General features: G+C 40.3%; 1 long non-coding RNA gene across 1 annotated transcript in view; it reads left to right on the forward strand.

The window, feature by feature from the left end:
* The first annotated feature begins 13947 nt into the window (after positions 1-13947).
* LOC117818441 overlaps positions 13948-17500 on the forward strand; it is a 5962-nt gene continuing 2409 nt past the window's right edge. The window contains exon 1 of the long non-coding RNA XR_004632362.1: positions 13948-14044. This is a non-coding gene — a long non-coding RNA (uncharacterized LOC117818441). The remainder of the gene's footprint in view (positions 14045-17500) is intronic.

Genomic DNA, 17500 nt, shown 5'->3' on the forward strand with positions numbered 1-17500 from the left:
AAAATCATTTCATAAGTATCAAAAGCTTTTATTGAGAATTACACAGAATTCATGCAATAAGTCAATATTTGCAGTGTTGACCCTTCTTTTTCAAGACCTCTGCAATTCTCCCTGGCATGCTGTCAATCAACTTCTGGACCAAATCCTGACTGATGGCGGTCCATTCTTGCATAATCAATGCTTGGAGTTTGTCAGAATTTGTGGGTTTTTGATTGTCCACCCGCCTCTTGAGGATTGACCACAAGTTCTCAATGGGATTAAGATCTGGGGAGTTTCCTGGCCAAGGGCCCAAAATCTTAATGTTTTGTTCCCCGAGCCATTTTGTTATGACTTTTGCTTCATGGCAAGGTGCTCCATCATGCTGGAAAAGGCATTCTTCATCACCAAACTGCCCTTGGATGGTTGGGAGAAGTTGCTCTCGGAGGACGTTCTGGTACCATTCTTTATTCATGGCTGTGTTTTTAGGCAAGATTGTGCGAGAGCCCACTCCCTTGACCGAAAAGCAACCCCACACATGAATGGTCTCAGGATGCTTCACTGTTGGCAAGAGACAGGACTGATGGTAGCGCTCACCTGGTCTTCTCCGAACAAGCCTTCCTCCAGATGCCCCAAACAATCGGAAAGGGGATTCATCAGAGAAAATGACTTTACCCCAGTCCTCAGCAGTCCAGTCCCTGTACCTTCTGCAGAATATCAGTCTGTCCCTGATGTTTTTACTGGAGAGAAGTGGCTTCTTTGCTGCCCTCCTTGACACCAGGCCTTCCTCCAAAAGTCTTCGCCTCACTGTGCGTGCAGATGCACTCACACCTGCCTGCTGCCATTCCTGAGCAAGCTCTGCACTGGTGGTGGCCCGATCCCGCAGCTGTAACACCTTCAGGAGACGGTCCTGGCGCTTGCTGGACTTTCTTGGGCGCCCTGGAGCCTGTTTGGCAACAATTGAACCTCTCTCCTTGAAGTTCTTGATAATTGGATAGACGGTTGACTGAGGTGCAATCTTACTCGCTGCTCTAAACATCCCTGTTAGGCCCTTTTTGTGCAATGCAATGATGGCTGCACGTGTTTCCTTGCAGGTAACCATGGCTAACAGATGAGGAACAATGGTGTCATGCACCATCTTCCTTTTAAAGTGTCCAGTCACTCAATCATGACAGATTGATCTCCAGCCTTGTCCTCATCAACACCCACACCTGTGTTAATGTGTGTGACACCTGTGTGTCATTGAAATGATGTTAGCTGGTCCTTTTGTGGCAGGGCTGAAATGCAGTGGAAATGTGTTTTTGGTGATAAAGTTCATTTTCAAGGCAAAGAGGGACTTTGCAATTAATTGCAGTTGAGCCGATCACTCCTCATAACATTCTGGAGTATATGCAAATTGCCATTATAAAAACTGAAACAGCAGACTTTGTGAAAATTAATAGTTGTGTCATTCTCAAAACTTTTGGCCATGACTGTACAGTCACTAATCAAACTTCACAGCACAAACCGTAGCCTGCGCTCAAGTAGCCTTATCAAACTCATCCCACCCAAAACCCGGACCTCCTTTGGTCGCACCTCCTTCCAGTTTTCCGCTGCAAATGACTGGAATCACCTGCAACAATCCCTAAAGCTGACCTCTCTCATTCCACTCGCCACTTTCAAAAAACTAATACACCCCATAACTCAACATCACTGCACTTGCTTTTAAATTGCTTTTAAGTTGTTCACTGCTGTCATATTTTTGTATTGTATTGTTCTGTCTCTAGGTCTCTCTGTATGTCCTCTCTGTTTCTTGTTTTGTCTTTATTTATTGTCATGCCACCTGAGTTGCCTCCTCGCCCAGGTCGTTATTGCAAATGAGAATTGGTTCTCAATTAACTCACCTGGTTAAATAAAGGTTAAATAAAATAAATAAATTGACTGGCTTATTATAAGAGAGTCTCTGATCCTCTGGCTCCTCTCTTTTAGCTGTTCCTAAGAGCAGAACTAAAACATTTGGTGATGCTGCTTTCAGCCACTACGCTCCCAAACTATGGAACAGCCTGCCGGAGGATCTGAGAGGAGCTGATGGAGATATTGAGACTTTTAAACGTAAACTAAAAATGTATTTATTCAGTCTGGCTTTTATGTAGGGTTTAACAATTTTATTACCTACCTTTTACTATAATATTGATTTAAATGTTGCTTTATTATTTTAGTAATTTTAACTGTTATCTTATTCTATTTTTATGTATTTATTCATTCATTTATTTAATTTTATTGATCTACTCAGTTTTATTGATATTTTTAGCCTTAGTTTTATTTTTCAACTCTTATCCTTACCTTTTTAAATCTATTTATTTGAACTATTTTTATTCTTAATTTTGATGCTTTCATTTATTTAAATTACACATATTTTATTTTGGTGTGCATTGGTCTCTATTTTATTTTATTTTTATGTTGTTCTTATTTTTAATTTGTATTCTTATTAGTTTTATTATTATCATTATTATTATCTTCCCTTAATATGCCTTGCCATTGTTTCATTTCTGCTTCTTTCTTGTTTTCAATCGCTGTAAAGCACTTTGGGTTGCATTTTATTTGTATGAAAGGTGCTCTATAAATAAAGCTTGATTGATTGATTGATTGATTGATTGATTGATTGATTGATGTTAACTGTTCCATCACTTTCACACTCTAAGTTAAGTCCCTCCATTTCTCTACACTTGGACTTAGCTTCTGGAGCCAATTCCTAGTAATGAGTTTAAGAGCCGTTATCCTTAAAATTCTAGAGAGATACTTGTCTGTAGTTGTGACTATTCCCTCTGGCATTTTTCCCAACAAAATAAAGTCACAATTGATTTTAGTGTCTTTTTTCAGAACGTAAGTCATTTCTGTGCAGATATTCTCCCAGTACTCTTTTAAAACAGGACAAAACCAGAAGATATGGCTAAAGTTGGCATAATCTTCTCCACAGTCCCTCCAGCATTTTGGTGTTACTGAGTTTTGAAATTTGGCTTGTTGAATTTCATGAAAAACCGCATCTGGAATTGCCATGCAAATTCTCGCCAAAGCTGTGATGCAGTTGTGTTTTGTGTCGATAGACTTATATGTTCCCAGTCAGTATTTGGTAGGTTCACGTTAAGTTCCTCTTGCCACCTTATTTTTTCTCTCAGTTCATCTGTGTTGTTATTCATTTCCAGAGTTTTATACAATGCTGACATGTGATGCTTGACATTCACACATTTATGGTTTTTCACCAAATTCTGTATCAGTGGATGAAAGTCTGTGATTGTTTTCTTTTGTATATTACTTTTCTCAATGTAACTTCTAACTTGTAGGTATCTGAAAAAATGAGAATGTGGCAAGCCATGTTGTTTTTGTAAATATTCAAATTGCACCACTTCTTTGTCTCGTATAATCTGACCAAATATACTCAACCCTCTTTCATGCCACCCTTTAAAAATACCTTCCTCTTTGTTTGGGTTAAAGTCAGGTCATCCCTTATTTCTCTAAGTGTCAAAAAGACAAAACACAAGCAAATTAAGAAAACATCTTCAACAATTTGACAACACATGCACAGCATTTAGAAAACGCGATGCAAAGACCACAACACAATACATTAGAAAAACGCGCTGCAAATAGACAGCAACACAACAGAAGTGTTTCCAGAGGACACTTAAAAGTGATGCACACACTTATGCTTATGCTTATGAGGCAGTTTAGCATTTATAATGTGTTACTTAAGTGATGCATGTATTACACTTTACAATAAGGGTCCAGAAAGCATTCACTAATGGTTAACTAATTAAGTTTTGTAACTTTTATTAATGTTTAATAATGTATTAATTAACTCTGAGCAGTGGACATTAATTAACTGCTTATTAATGCACTAACTACTGTGTTAGTTAATGTTAGGTAATACATTATAACGATTATTAAACTATTATTAAACTGTTAATTAATGCTTAATAATGCATTAACTAATGCTAATTAAGGGACCCTTATTGTAAAGTGTTACCCCGATTTCTTTAGTAGCTCTTCTCAGTAGTCTAGCTGCTGTTTCTGAGTGGTGTTTTCTTTTACCATGTGAATCCAAATTGGCGTCCATGATAAGGTTAAAGTCTCCTGCCATTGTTGTAATTCCTTGACTTTGGGAGGCTAGTCCACTTTGTCTCTGATGAAATCCGGCCCTTCTTCAGGGGGGGTTGTACACATTTATCAAGGTAATCATTATATTATCAAGTTTCCCAGATACCTTAACATATCTCCCTTCTGTGTCTGATGACACTTTCTCTACTTGAAATGTGTAATGCAGCCATATTAAGATTGCTACACCCTTGCTGACTTATGTGATGAGTAAAACACTTGTGCTGATGTCAATTTGCCTAGCTTTTCATATTCATGTTGATTTAGGTGTGTCTCTTGTAAAAAGGCTATATCCCTTCCTTCTTTTTTAAGTTGGTGCAGTATCTTTTTACATTTTATAGGGTTTTTTAATGCCATTTACATTATATGAGATTATTTTAAGAGGTTTTATTTATAAATCTAATTTAAACAAAGGTTACACCAGCTTTCTTTAACTCTTTTATCAATTTCCCCAGTCTCTCTAATGACAGGGTGGGTCAACAATCATGTGTCAAAATAGAAAATCCCCCCCCCCCCCCCTTTTTTTTAGCAAGGTAATTAATGGTTTTATAATGTGTCAACTTTCTTCATGTCATTCCTTGTTTCCAAATAAAAAGAGAGAAAAAACAATAGAAATAAATAAAAGTTGAGGATCTCATAAGGTAATGGACAGTGTTGTATAGGTTATCTTTAGAGGAATTAACAGTGTGCTAAATATATATATATATATATAAACCCATACACACAGACACACATAGGTACATACATATGTATATACACATATACATACACACACATATACATACATACAAACAAGCACACACCTACATACATATACATTGATATATAATTTCATCTATATGCTCTTATGGTCAGTAAACCGAGGCAACCATATTTACGATCTCTGGACAAAAAATAAAAAGTAGTCACTAGTCCATTTTCCACTTTTTAAATTCTAATCAAGAGTTTTCAGTAAATAAATTCATTCGGGTGTCATATCAGACGATTATCAGACTGATTGGAAAATAAGATTGATATTCAAGCGTGCACACGCATGTATACTTACTTTTTAAATCCTTGCCTGTTTTAATTTAACTGTGTACAGACGGAGCTTCATCAGCCACTGAGTGATGGAGTAGTCGGCGTGTCCTCGTTAGCTTCCAGGCTAAATAGCTCTTTAACGTGCTGACAGAGGTTAATGGCTACGTTCAGTCCGTCCCTGTGTTGTTTACACACTCCTTAGCGAAGGTCAATGTATTGACCTCTCTGGATATGAGGGCATGCATGACAAAACGCTCACAAATAATCTGTGTGGCCTTGATGTTCCATTAAATGATCGATTCAGCTGGTTTGGGTGGAGGCAGGAGGGGTGGGGGTGCTTAGGGACTATGAAAAGGTCAGTTTCTCTGTTAGTTCATTGGTGGAGTGATTAATAAATCAATCAGAGCTGTAGAGAGCCAGCCGACCAAAACAACATCACACACAGCCAGACTCCTCTTCAGAGAGGAGGCTAAAACATACAGAACAACAACAACTACAACAAACAACTACAAGCAACAACAAAAAACACCCCATCAAAACAACATCACACACAGCCAGACTCCTCTTCAGAGGGGAGGCTAAAACATACAGAACAACAACAACTACAACAAACAACTACAAGCAACAACAAAAAACACCCCATCAAAACAACATCACACACAGCCAGACTCCTCTTCAGAGGGGAGGCTAAAACATACAGAACAACAAGAACTACATCAAACAACAAACAACTACAAGCACCAACAAAAAACACCCCACCAAAACAACATCACACACAGCCAGACTCCTCTTCAGAGGGGAGGCTAAAACATACAGAACAACAACAACTACAACAAACAACAAACAACTACAAGCAACAACAAAAAACACCCCATCAAAACAACATCACACACAGCCAGACTCCTCTTCAGAGGGGAGGCTAAAACATGCAGAACAACAAGAACTACATCAAACAACAAACAACTACAAGCACCAACAAAAAACACCCCATCAAAACAACATCACACACAGCCAGACTCCTCTTCAGAGGGGAGGCTAAAACATACAGAACAACAACAACTACATCAAACAACAAACAACTACAAGCAACAACAAAAAACACCCCATCAAAACAACATCACACACAGCCAGACTCCTCTTCAGAGGGGAGGCTAAAACATGCAGAACAACAACAACAACCACAACAAACAACTACAAGCAACAACAAAAAACACCCCATCAAAACAACATCACACACAGCCAGACTCCTCTTCAGAGGGGAGGCTAAAACATACAGAACAACAACAACCACAACAAACAACAACCACCACCACCAACAACAACAACAAACTTCAACAACCACCACCACCATCAACAAAAAAACAAAACAACAACAACAACCAAAACCAACACCAATAACCACAGCCACGACAGCAAAAACAAACAAAACAGGAACCACCACAAACGACAACAACAACCACAACAAATAACTACAAGCAACAACAAAAAACTGCCCACACAATCAACATCACACACAGCCAGACTCCTCTTCAGAGGGGAGGCTAAAATGACACAACAACCAACAACAACAACAACCACAACAGCCACAACAAACATCAGAAAACAGAAACAACCACCATCAACAACAACAACAAGCAACAACAAAAAAACACCCACCAAGACATCGGATACAGCCAAACTCCTCTTCAGAGGGGAGGCCAAGACATACAGAACAACAAACAACAACAACAACAACCACAACAAACAACTACAACCAACACCATCAACAAAACAAACAAAACAACAGCAACCAAAACAAACGACAACACAACCACCACCAACAACAACCACAGCCACAACAACAAAAACAAACAAAACAGGAACCACCACAAAGGACAACAACAAACAACAAACAACAAACAACTACAAGCACCAACAAAAAACTGCCCACACAAACAACATCACACACAGCCAGACTCCTCTTCAGAGGGGAGGCTTAAACTTACACAACAACCACAACAAACAACAAAAACATAAACAACCACCACCACCATCATCATCATCATCAACAACAACAACAAACAACAACTACAAGCAACAACAAAAAACATACCACCAAAGCAACATCACACACAGCCAGACTCCTCTTCAGAGGAGAAAAAAACATCCACAGTGACAACAATAAACAACTACAAACAGCAACCAACAACAACAACAACAACAACAATTATGAACACCAACAAACAACAGCAAATCCAACAAACGCCAACAACTACAACAATATCAAACACAACATACTCCAACAACAACAATATCAAATACCAACCACAACAACAACAACCACAACAAAGACCTACAACAACAACCACAACTCACACCAACACATCTACAACAAACACCACTATACAACAAACAACAACATACAACAACAAACTCCAACAACAAACTTATAAACACCAACAACAATCCCAAAACATCAACCTACACCAAGAACAAATAAAACACAGCAAATGTCACACCAGTCTGTTGTTATCAAAAAAGGTTGAGCTTGCGGACATCGAATGAGGAAGCCAGTTATGCTAAAGGGGGCGGGGCTAACTTCCTCGTACAACTAATAGCAGGATTCAAGTGACAGACAAAGTTTTTCACAACTCAGCAGATAACCCTCCTCCCTCTCTGTCCTCACAGTGAGCTCCTGTTTATTCCTCATCCCATAAAAACAGGTAGAGTCACAGAGTTTGGGGAAGCTGCTCAGAGATAGAATCAAAGTGTCCTATATATTTCAGGTGAGTGAATCTCTGCTGGTCCATACGTCACACCACATGTCACTGGGCGATCTGCACGCTGATTAGCTATCGCGGCGCGATGGATTCGCTGGAGTTCAGATATTTCAGCTCTTGCAAATGATTTGCGTCATTCCTGCGAATCGCGCCATCACTTCACCAGACGTCTCTACATTGACTTAACATGCAATTCATTTGGGCAAAGGATTTTATTTGTGTTTGGTGTGAACACACCATTAGAGATGATGCTCATGATTGATTAGTCATGCCTGCCAGGACAGGAAGTGGGATTTCCTGATGGCGATGCCTCAGGCTGTTTCTGAAACCGTGTGCTATGCTAGTAGTACGTACTGATTTCGCCAAAATTCAGTATGAAGGATGTAGTCTGCACGATCCTTCTTTTTTCTGTATATGACGGGGAACTCAGTTTTAAGGTGCTGTGAGAATTATTAAATTCAATATAAACCACTTCTTAACTTTTTAAATCATTAAGTAATAACAGTAATAATAATAATATAACTTGAATTGTTTAGCACCTTTAAAAACAAAAGTTTACAAGGCAGGATTCAACAAAGCATGGTGGGATTCAGGGAGGAGAGAGGAAATTCTAACAATGCAATGAAAAAATACAACGCAAAAGATTTAAAGAGTAAACGCAAATTAAACAGAATAAAGGTATGAGACAGTAGACAAATAAATTACTGTTATAAAGGTTTTTCAAAAATACATAAATAAACTAGTTAATAAATAAATAAATAAATAAATAAATAAATAAATAAATAAATAAATAAATAAATAAAGCGATGAAGGACAGTAAAAAGGTTTTAGGCAGAAGAAGACAACATCAGAAGTGAACCGGAAATCAAGCTACGCCTGACTCAGCATCCTGTAGACCAGATCCAGCAGAACAGTCAGACTACAGACTACCTTCAGACGCAGTATTTAATATGCACTACATACTACAATCATAGGTAGTATGTAGCAGGCGGTTTTGAAAACAGCCGTTGTGTACGAGGTTTATCTACTTTTAACCCATCTTCAGGTAAAATAAAAGTATTGTATGCTCCTTAACTTTGGTGTATTGTTACAAGCTTGTTGTAGTGTTTTTTATTAATATGATAACCGTTGTTAGTAGGGGTGACCCCGACTAAGAATTTGCTTCGTCGAATCTGATCCGTCAGTTCTTGCCACAGTCGACGAATCATCCAATGTTTGTTTTTTTTCTTCACTGACCCAAAGTCTGCATGATGGTGACCGAATGACGAAAACACACACAACATTTACAATTAAGAGGATCACAGCTTAAAGTGAAAGAGACACTAGAGTAGATAGGTATTAAAACTTTTGAATCTATTGCACCCAAAAACAAAGAGGTGGTGAACGAGAGAAAACTCATGAGGCCACCGTCAGTTAAACATAAACAAACGTGACATTATAAAATAAACATGTATGATAGACAGAATGAGCTCAGAGCACTGCACAGGATTTATCTGAACAATGTCTCAGTGTCTGCAAATCTAATTAATAAGGACATAATAACACCTGCATGCACATCATGATGTTTAAATTCTATCATTATATTAGTAAGGAAAAAACCTCCTGAATATGTGAATCATGGCTTAAACATGAAAAAGGAAGGACATCAGGAGATCTTTAAACATTGTTCACTCTGCAGAGACCAGCGCTGTGGAGGGGAGTTTGTCTAACTTGAGACTAAACATTTCTATAATGTTCAAAATCAAACCTGAGCCAGCTGAAGGGTTTTTAAATCCTTTACCAGTACCTTTTAAAAGAGTCTGTCACTGCGTCTGTGTCCGCTCCAGTCTTTACAAGAAAAAAAACAACGTGTCCACGTGTTCACGGGCAGAAGTGCACTCCTCGTGTTTTTGGCACCGTTCTAGAGGCCCAGTCCAGTTTTTGTGTGGTCCGGTAATCCCTGATCTCACAGCCCTCTTCATGAAGCTGCTCCTCATCTTCATCACTTTTTTTCAGGATCATCTGAAGTTTCACTAGCAAGGACCACGCCACACAAGGATATAAGTTGAACATTTAATGAATTAGTTGTGCGTGGTGTGCCCAGCAGAAGGAGACTCAGGATGGGGGTTCCGTCTCAGCGTTATCCTGCCGGAGCTGATCTTGACCCGGGTTGTACCTGGAAGTAGACAGGGCATAGAAGGAGCGAGCACGAGTTGAGTAGGAGAGGACAAGGAAATAGTTTAAGTGCAGTAGAGTAAGGTGAGGGAGGGTGGGTTGAAGAATCACGGACAAGCAGTTGGAGTAGGCTGGCTACGTTTAAGAAGGCTTGTCAGGTGAATGAGGGTGTGGTTTAGGCGTGGTCCTGCTCCCGAATCTAAGTTAACACCTTAACTTCATTTATTTAGTCTGACATTTTAAAATCTGCTATGAACCTAAAAAGATTTAAAGACCAGCTGAGGTAGGTCTGCTCCACAGGTCCAGCTAAATGGGAGAGTCCACCTTTAATTACCAGGGGAGATTTAATTACCACCTTAAGGACATTTAAAGGTGACATATCACGCTTTTTTCATCAATATATATTGGTCTAAGAGGTCCCCAAAACATGTCTTTAAAGTTTATGCTCAAAAAAACACTTTGAAATCAGATTTTGGCATGCCTGAAAAACCCTCTTCTTCAGTCCTCCTCAGAACACTCTGTTTTCCCTCTGACCACGCCCCCTCAGGAAGTGGATGTGCCTCGGCTCTCCAGCACGTTGATCTAATGTTTACATGTTGGCTGAATATACACGGCTGCTCAGAGATCACGTTACTTCAACCCTCTGAATCTGATCCAGAATCTGATCCTGACGGAGAGGCGCCTGCAGCAGGACCTTTCTGAAGGATTGGTCACAGATTTAGTGTTTCTTGTTGTTTTATTTATCAGTATGTAGACTTGTGTCTTGGTACACAGCTACGAACATGTAGCTATGTGGCTATGCTAACTAGCGCTAGCACTTATCCATGATAAATAAAAATCATCCACTAGATCTTCAAATCTGCAGACGTGGGGAGTAAAACCGACCTCTGCCAGAGAGGCAGCAGGACCTTTTATGAAGGATTGGTCACAGATTTAGTGTTTCTTGTTGTTTTATTTGTCAGTATGTAGACGTGTGTCTTGGTACACAGCTACAGCTACAGCTACAGCTACAGCTACAGCTACAGCTATGAACATATAGCTATGTGGCTATGCTAATTAGCGCTAGCACTTATCCATGACAAATAAAAATCATCCACTAGATCTTCAAATCTGCAGACGTGGGGAGTAAAACCGACCTTTGTGTTTATTAAGACAGCCTACAACTAGCATGCCTCCCTCCTAAGCTCCTTGTTAGCACACATTTGTGCAGGGAATGAAAAACTGAGGAGGGGATTCAGTATTAGTTTATACAGTCTATGGGCTGAACAAGCTCCGAGCTCTGACTCCGTGACAGACCGGATATTGTTGTGACGTAACAAAAACACTGAAGTCTGAAACGGCTGGTTTCACACACATTTACAGAAAGGTGGAGAAATCAGAACAGGGGCAGAATGGATTTTTTTCATTCTCGGGGGGTTTGTAGACATGCCAGGGAAACATATTTCAGGTAGAGAACCATTAAAAACTCAATTTTGCATGATATGTCACCTTTAACACTTCAAAAGCTATTTCCAGAATTACATGAAGTATTTATAAGTTTATATTTATATCAAAATAGGAAATATGAGACATGGTTTATACTGAAAACAGGAAAAGATATAAAGTTAGACATTGAGCACCCCCATAGTTTGAATGGAATGATCCTCGTTTCATGTGCAGATGTTCGACTATGAGTTTGGCAGTCGACTAAGGCTCTTCAGGCTGAATCGTCAAATATCCAACTTTTTGGGGACACCCCTAGTTGTTAGAAGTTTTGAAAGGTTTGAGAAGTACGAGAATAATTTGGAAAGACACAATATTCCTGACGAAGCTGCCAGAGAGGAAGCATCATTTTATTGACTTATGTTTCCCTTTCCAGGCACAACACGACCATGTGGCTTATGATTGTGACAAAGCTAGTGGAGCACCATCCTCTTGGTAAACTCTCTCTCTCTCTTGGTTGTTTGTTAACATGCTCTGTACATGTCTAATAATCAAATCAATCAAATAAATAAATACAAACAAGCCTCCCCCACTGAGCCCCTGCTAATCCAGAGAGATCGACTGATCAATTAAGAGCCAAAACACACGCTCCGGCCGGCCCCCTGCGTGTACCTGAGGCCCTCATCAAAGAGCCCTGACGCTCCGCTGCTGATGTGTTTAATGGAGTTCAGTGACTCGACTTGTTGTCGTGCGTCCTCCTCACGTCCCGCTGATGAAGCTTTCAGACCAGCTGAAGCGAGAAAACTAATGAACAGTCATTAGACAAACAAGTGTCACATGTGTACACAGAGACACGCTGTGTGTTCAGCAGCAGCGGCTCCACCCTCAGCCAGCAGGGGGCAGTAGCAGTCCACAGCTGGCCGGTGCAGAGGCGAGGGAGCTCAGAGACGGGGTGTTCATCGTCTGATGTATCAGAGCATGTTTGAGAGGATTTCAGACGAATCCCTACCAGGCTTCTCTCTCTGAGTGAGGGAGAGGACCAGATGATTCCTCGCTGCTTGGGATGCTGGGTAATGAAGGGAAACACACACACATACACACACAAACACACACTAACACACACACACAAACACACACACAGACACTGAGAGTTTCCTGCAGATAAGAGAAGAGGGTGGATTTAATGGAAGTTTTTGTGGTGCAGGCGGACTCTTCCTCTGACTCTTCCTCTGACTCTCCTCTGACTCTTCCCCAGAGTCTTCCTCTGACTCTTCCTCTGACTCTTCCTCTGACTCTTCCTCAGCTCATGTATTAATCAAACGTGGATCAGTTATTGATCCAGCTCAGGAGTAACAGAGGGGTTAAAGGTTGACTCTTCAGACCCCCACAGGAAGAGGAAGTGTGCAGTGAGGGAGCATGTTACAGGCTTCATGGGAGACATGGGTCACACATGCCTTGTGTTCAGCCGGTAAGTCCTCCTCCCTTTGCTCTCCATGCGGACTGTTTTAATGAATTCCAAAACACCCAATCCTCCTCACACTACAAACAGAGACCAGACACTTCTGATATCAAGACCAGGTCCAGAACCAGAAGAAACAGATGCTAAATCTGCAAACTTTTTGTTCTCTAGTTCAGGGGTTTTCAAAGTGGGGTTCGCGGCCCCTTGGGGTGCTGCCCAGGGACACTAGCGGGTCCTCAGAAAATTGGAGGGAAGGGGAAAAATAAGCATTGCCTGTGGGTTTACAAAGGGGGTCCCCGGCCAGAAGCTAATACTGTTTGGGGGGCCTTGACATGGTAAAGTTTGGGAAACCCTGCTCTAGTTAACAGCTGACACAAAGCGTTTAGTTTGCTTGATAATTTCCTCCTGACGCACTCATCACGTTGGAAATAACTTGAGCCCACGTGAGTGTCATGAGGGTGTGTTCAGGTGTGCTGTTATCTTGAGGATGCAGACTCTGGTCTACAGTCTGATTGTACTCTTCAGTTTGATGTACATTAGTATGTGGGTTAGAATCCCTTCAGGGTGATCAGGACCCTGACGTGAAGCCCTCCTCTCAGGGCTCTAATCTGCATACCCACCTGCTCTCTATACAGGATCCCTGATGTTAAAGCATGCCTGGGTCACTGCTCGACCAGCATCAGGACTTCATAACCCCACAGTTCTGTATTTCCTGCATGCAGTGGAGACTCATGACTGAATGTATCATGACTGACTTGTGGATAGCCAATCACAGCTTGTTTTATTCAATAAAGAACTGTCATTATGTTAATTAAAGCAGACCAGTGTTGGACAGATACATTAACTGTCATTTTAATGTGCGCTCTGCATCTCTCTGCAGTCCTAATGTATTCATCTGAAGAGCGTATATACATCCATTCACAGAGCACGGCGTGTTTGGATCACAGGTTTGGTCTTAAAAGCACGCTGAATACTAATTCATCTCCCTTTTTCTCCCCTGGATAATCAGCCGCTTTGGACGGTTTCCAGCTCTGAGAGCGTCTCTGCGTCTGTTTCAGTAAAAACATCAATCAAGACTTTCCTCCTCTGGACCGCAGCACTTCACTAAAAGCTTCAGCTGAAACAGGTAAACACAGAGGTCAGCTCTGATTTACGGACTGCTAACAGCTTCTCTCCTCCATCATCTGCCACAAACACACACTGCTCAGAGAGACAGAGAGAGGGAGAGATAGGGAGAGAGAGAGATAGGGAGAGATAGAGCAAGTCTGTAGATCAGCTGCAGGCCCGATGAACCCCAGAAATCATTTAGATTCTGGATGAATCGTGAGGATGAGAGACGGATTATTGGATGTCCGATGTGTGCTTTGAATGATGAAGGTGGCTCTCCTGAGATCTAAAAATAGGAAACTTAAATATGAGATATATATTTATTGTGATAAGCAAAGGAAGCCCCATACCTCAGGTTCCTCCCATTAAACCGTCCTACAGGTGCTGACAAGGTTCAAACTGGATGTGGTCACACTTCATGTTAAGTTCATCATGATTTTGTTTCTGACATCCAGAAATGTGTGACGTCGCTGTGCAAAGACAGAGAGGGTAAATCTTCCTGTTGACTCAGTTATCATTTAGATGTGTGTGGTGGTTTTTGTATCAGGATATGTCAATCAATCAATCTCAATCTTTATTTGTATAGCGCCAAATCACAACAAATGTTATCTCAAGACGCTTTTACAAACATAGGAGGTCTAGACCACACTATGTCAAATTATGAACAGAGACCCAACACCAAGACAGGATAAGACTCAGTCTGACCCCACCTTAATCCATCATGAGCATTGCACATCGCAGTATTTAGCTAGTTACAGCGGAGAGGACAAACTTCCTTTAACAGGCAGAAACCTCGAGCAGAACCAGACTCATGTTAGACAGACATCTGCCTCGACTGAGTTGTGTCTGGAAAGACAGATAGAGGGGAGTAAGAGAGAGAGGTGATAGTGATGAGACGAGTAGTAGAAGCTGTTGCCGCTGGAGTCCAGCACGTCTGTATCAGCTAGAGTCCAGATCGTCCACAGCAGGAGGACGGTCTACAGGCAGCTCAGAGGAATCTACGAGACAATGGAGCTCAGGGACTCCAGAAAGGTCTATGGTTAGTAACTTTAATGGGACAGGGCAGAGTTAAAGTAAGTGATGAGGGGGTTGGGGGGAAGGGGGTGAGCTAGGATCCCAGTGTGTCAGTGTGCCAGTTCCCCCGGCAGTCTAGGCCTATAGCAGCATGACAAAAGCTGGTCCAAGCCTGATCCAGCTCTAAGCTTTATCAAAAAGGAAAGTTTGAAGTCTACTCTTAAAAGTAGAGAGGGTGTCTGCCTCCCGGACCCTGACTGGTAGATGATTCCAAAGGAGAGGGGCCTGATGACTGATATGTCTTTTTCTTTTTCTTCAAAGCTCTGTTTATTTGAGTTTTTACACATTATGTACAGAAGATCAACTTAAACATTTCAGCCAAGTGATGTTTTTCTCTTAAAGGGAACATAAATGATAAATAAATTGGATATGATAGGGAGTAAAAATAAATGGTTGAAGAGAAATGTTGATTAATGCACTTTACATCATCCATAAAATTCTTCAAAGAGTGTGTATGAAGATTATACACGTACACATACATAATGACATGTATGTATATTTTACAAGGCATACAATTCCAAATATATATAATGAATGACCTGAAAACAAAAATAAGTAAGAAGAAAAGTAAAAAAATGAAATAATGGAAAAAATAAAGATAAAAAATAATAATTGTAATAATTTAAAATAGAATATAAATGAATACATAGAGAAGAGAAAAAATAAATTACAATAAAGAACATATGGTTAAATAACAAATTTCATATAAAAAATAAGAAATAAATAAATAAAAAAGGTTAAAAAATTAAAGTAATAATAATAATAATAATTTAAAATAGAAAATAAATGACTGGATAGAGAAGATACTTTTTTAAATACTAAAAAGATGATTTAATAACGAATTTAATATAAAAATAAGAACAAAAATAAATACGAAAAGTAATAATAATTACAGTTATTTTAATAATAATAGTAAATAGAATAATGATAATAATAATATGAATAATTTAAATTATAAAACAATTAAATAAACACAGAAGAGAAAATAGAAATAACAATGAAAATGAAATATAATAGATGGAAGGTGGTATTAAAAAAATAAGAAATTAAAATTATGAAAAGGTAAAAGTCAATTAATTTTTTTAATCTTTTTTAATTAAAATAGGGAGAACACAGGAATAAACACCACATGAACTACACCTACAACAACAGAATATGGTCTTCCTTGAATTTAGACAAGATGGAGAGAAAATAGTTCATGATGGAAAAGTTAAAACTCAAAATCTGCAGCCAGCTTCACTGAGGAAGATCTTATAAGTGCAGGGTCAGTTCAGGATATTTCTGTGCATCAACCTTTGTTTGGTGGTGTGTGATCACTGACTGCAGAGCCCAGAGTAAAGAAAGCTTAGTGACAGGTTCAGACAGCCTCACAGACCTGTTGTGTTTTCTTTATATTTGTGTGAATGAACCTTTAGTGACCGTACTTCACTGAGCTGCTGTGACTCCTCTGTTTACGTTCATCTTTATAAAGCCTGTCAGCTGTTTGTGAGACATTAATACCACACACTCTTCTGTGGCTGAAGTTAGTCTGAGAGTGAGCGCTCAGCTGTGCACTGAGTGTCAGATTAACGTGAGCTGACGTGCTGCTGAAGGCCGTCTGCAGACTGAATGTGACAGGACTGGATTTTACGGCTGGACGGATGTGATTATTGATCCGATCAACAGACTCTCTCTGAGCCCACAGTTCAGTCTTTGTTGAAGGTTCATCAGTCTCTTTATTCATACAGACTCACAGAATCAGGACGGTTCTGTCTGTCTGTCTGTCTGTCTGTCTGTCTGTCTGTCTGTCTGTCTGTCTGTCTGTCTGTCAGACACCTTCATATCTTAAAGAGCTCATAGTGCCTTATTACCCCTCTAGAACACTACACTCCCAACATGCAGGCCTGCTGGTCCTACCTACAGTCTCTAAAAGTAGTATGGGAGGTAGAGCCTTCAGTTATCAGGCCCCTCTCCTTTGGAATAATCTACCAGTCAGGGTCCGGGAGGCAGACACCCTCTCTACGTTTAAGAGTAGGCTTCAAACTTTCCTTTTTGATAAAGCTTATAGTTAGAGCTGGATCAGGCTTGGACCAGCTCTTAGTTATGCTGCTATAGGCTTAGAATGCCGGGGGAACTGGCACACTGACACACTGGGATCCTATCTCACCCCCTTCCCCTCAACCCCCCTCATCACTTACTTTAACTCTCCCTGTCACATTAAAGTTACTAACCATAGACCTTTCTGGAGTCCCTGAGCTCCCTTGTCTCGTAGGTTCCTCTGAGCTGCCGTAGACATCCTCCTGCTGTGGACGTTCCAGACTCCAGCTGATACGTACTTCTACTACTCATCTCATCACTATCACCGCTCCCTCTCTCTCTTATTCTCCTCTATCCCTCTTTCCAGACCCAACTCGGTCGAGGC

Source organism: Notolabrus celidotus, chromosome 9 (genome assembly GCF_009762535.1).
Source record: "Notolabrus celidotus isolate fNotCel1 chromosome 9, fNotCel1.pri, whole genome shotgun sequence".
Classification (NCBI taxonomy): domain Eukaryota; kingdom Metazoa; phylum Chordata; class Actinopteri; order Labriformes; family Labridae; genus Notolabrus; species Notolabrus celidotus.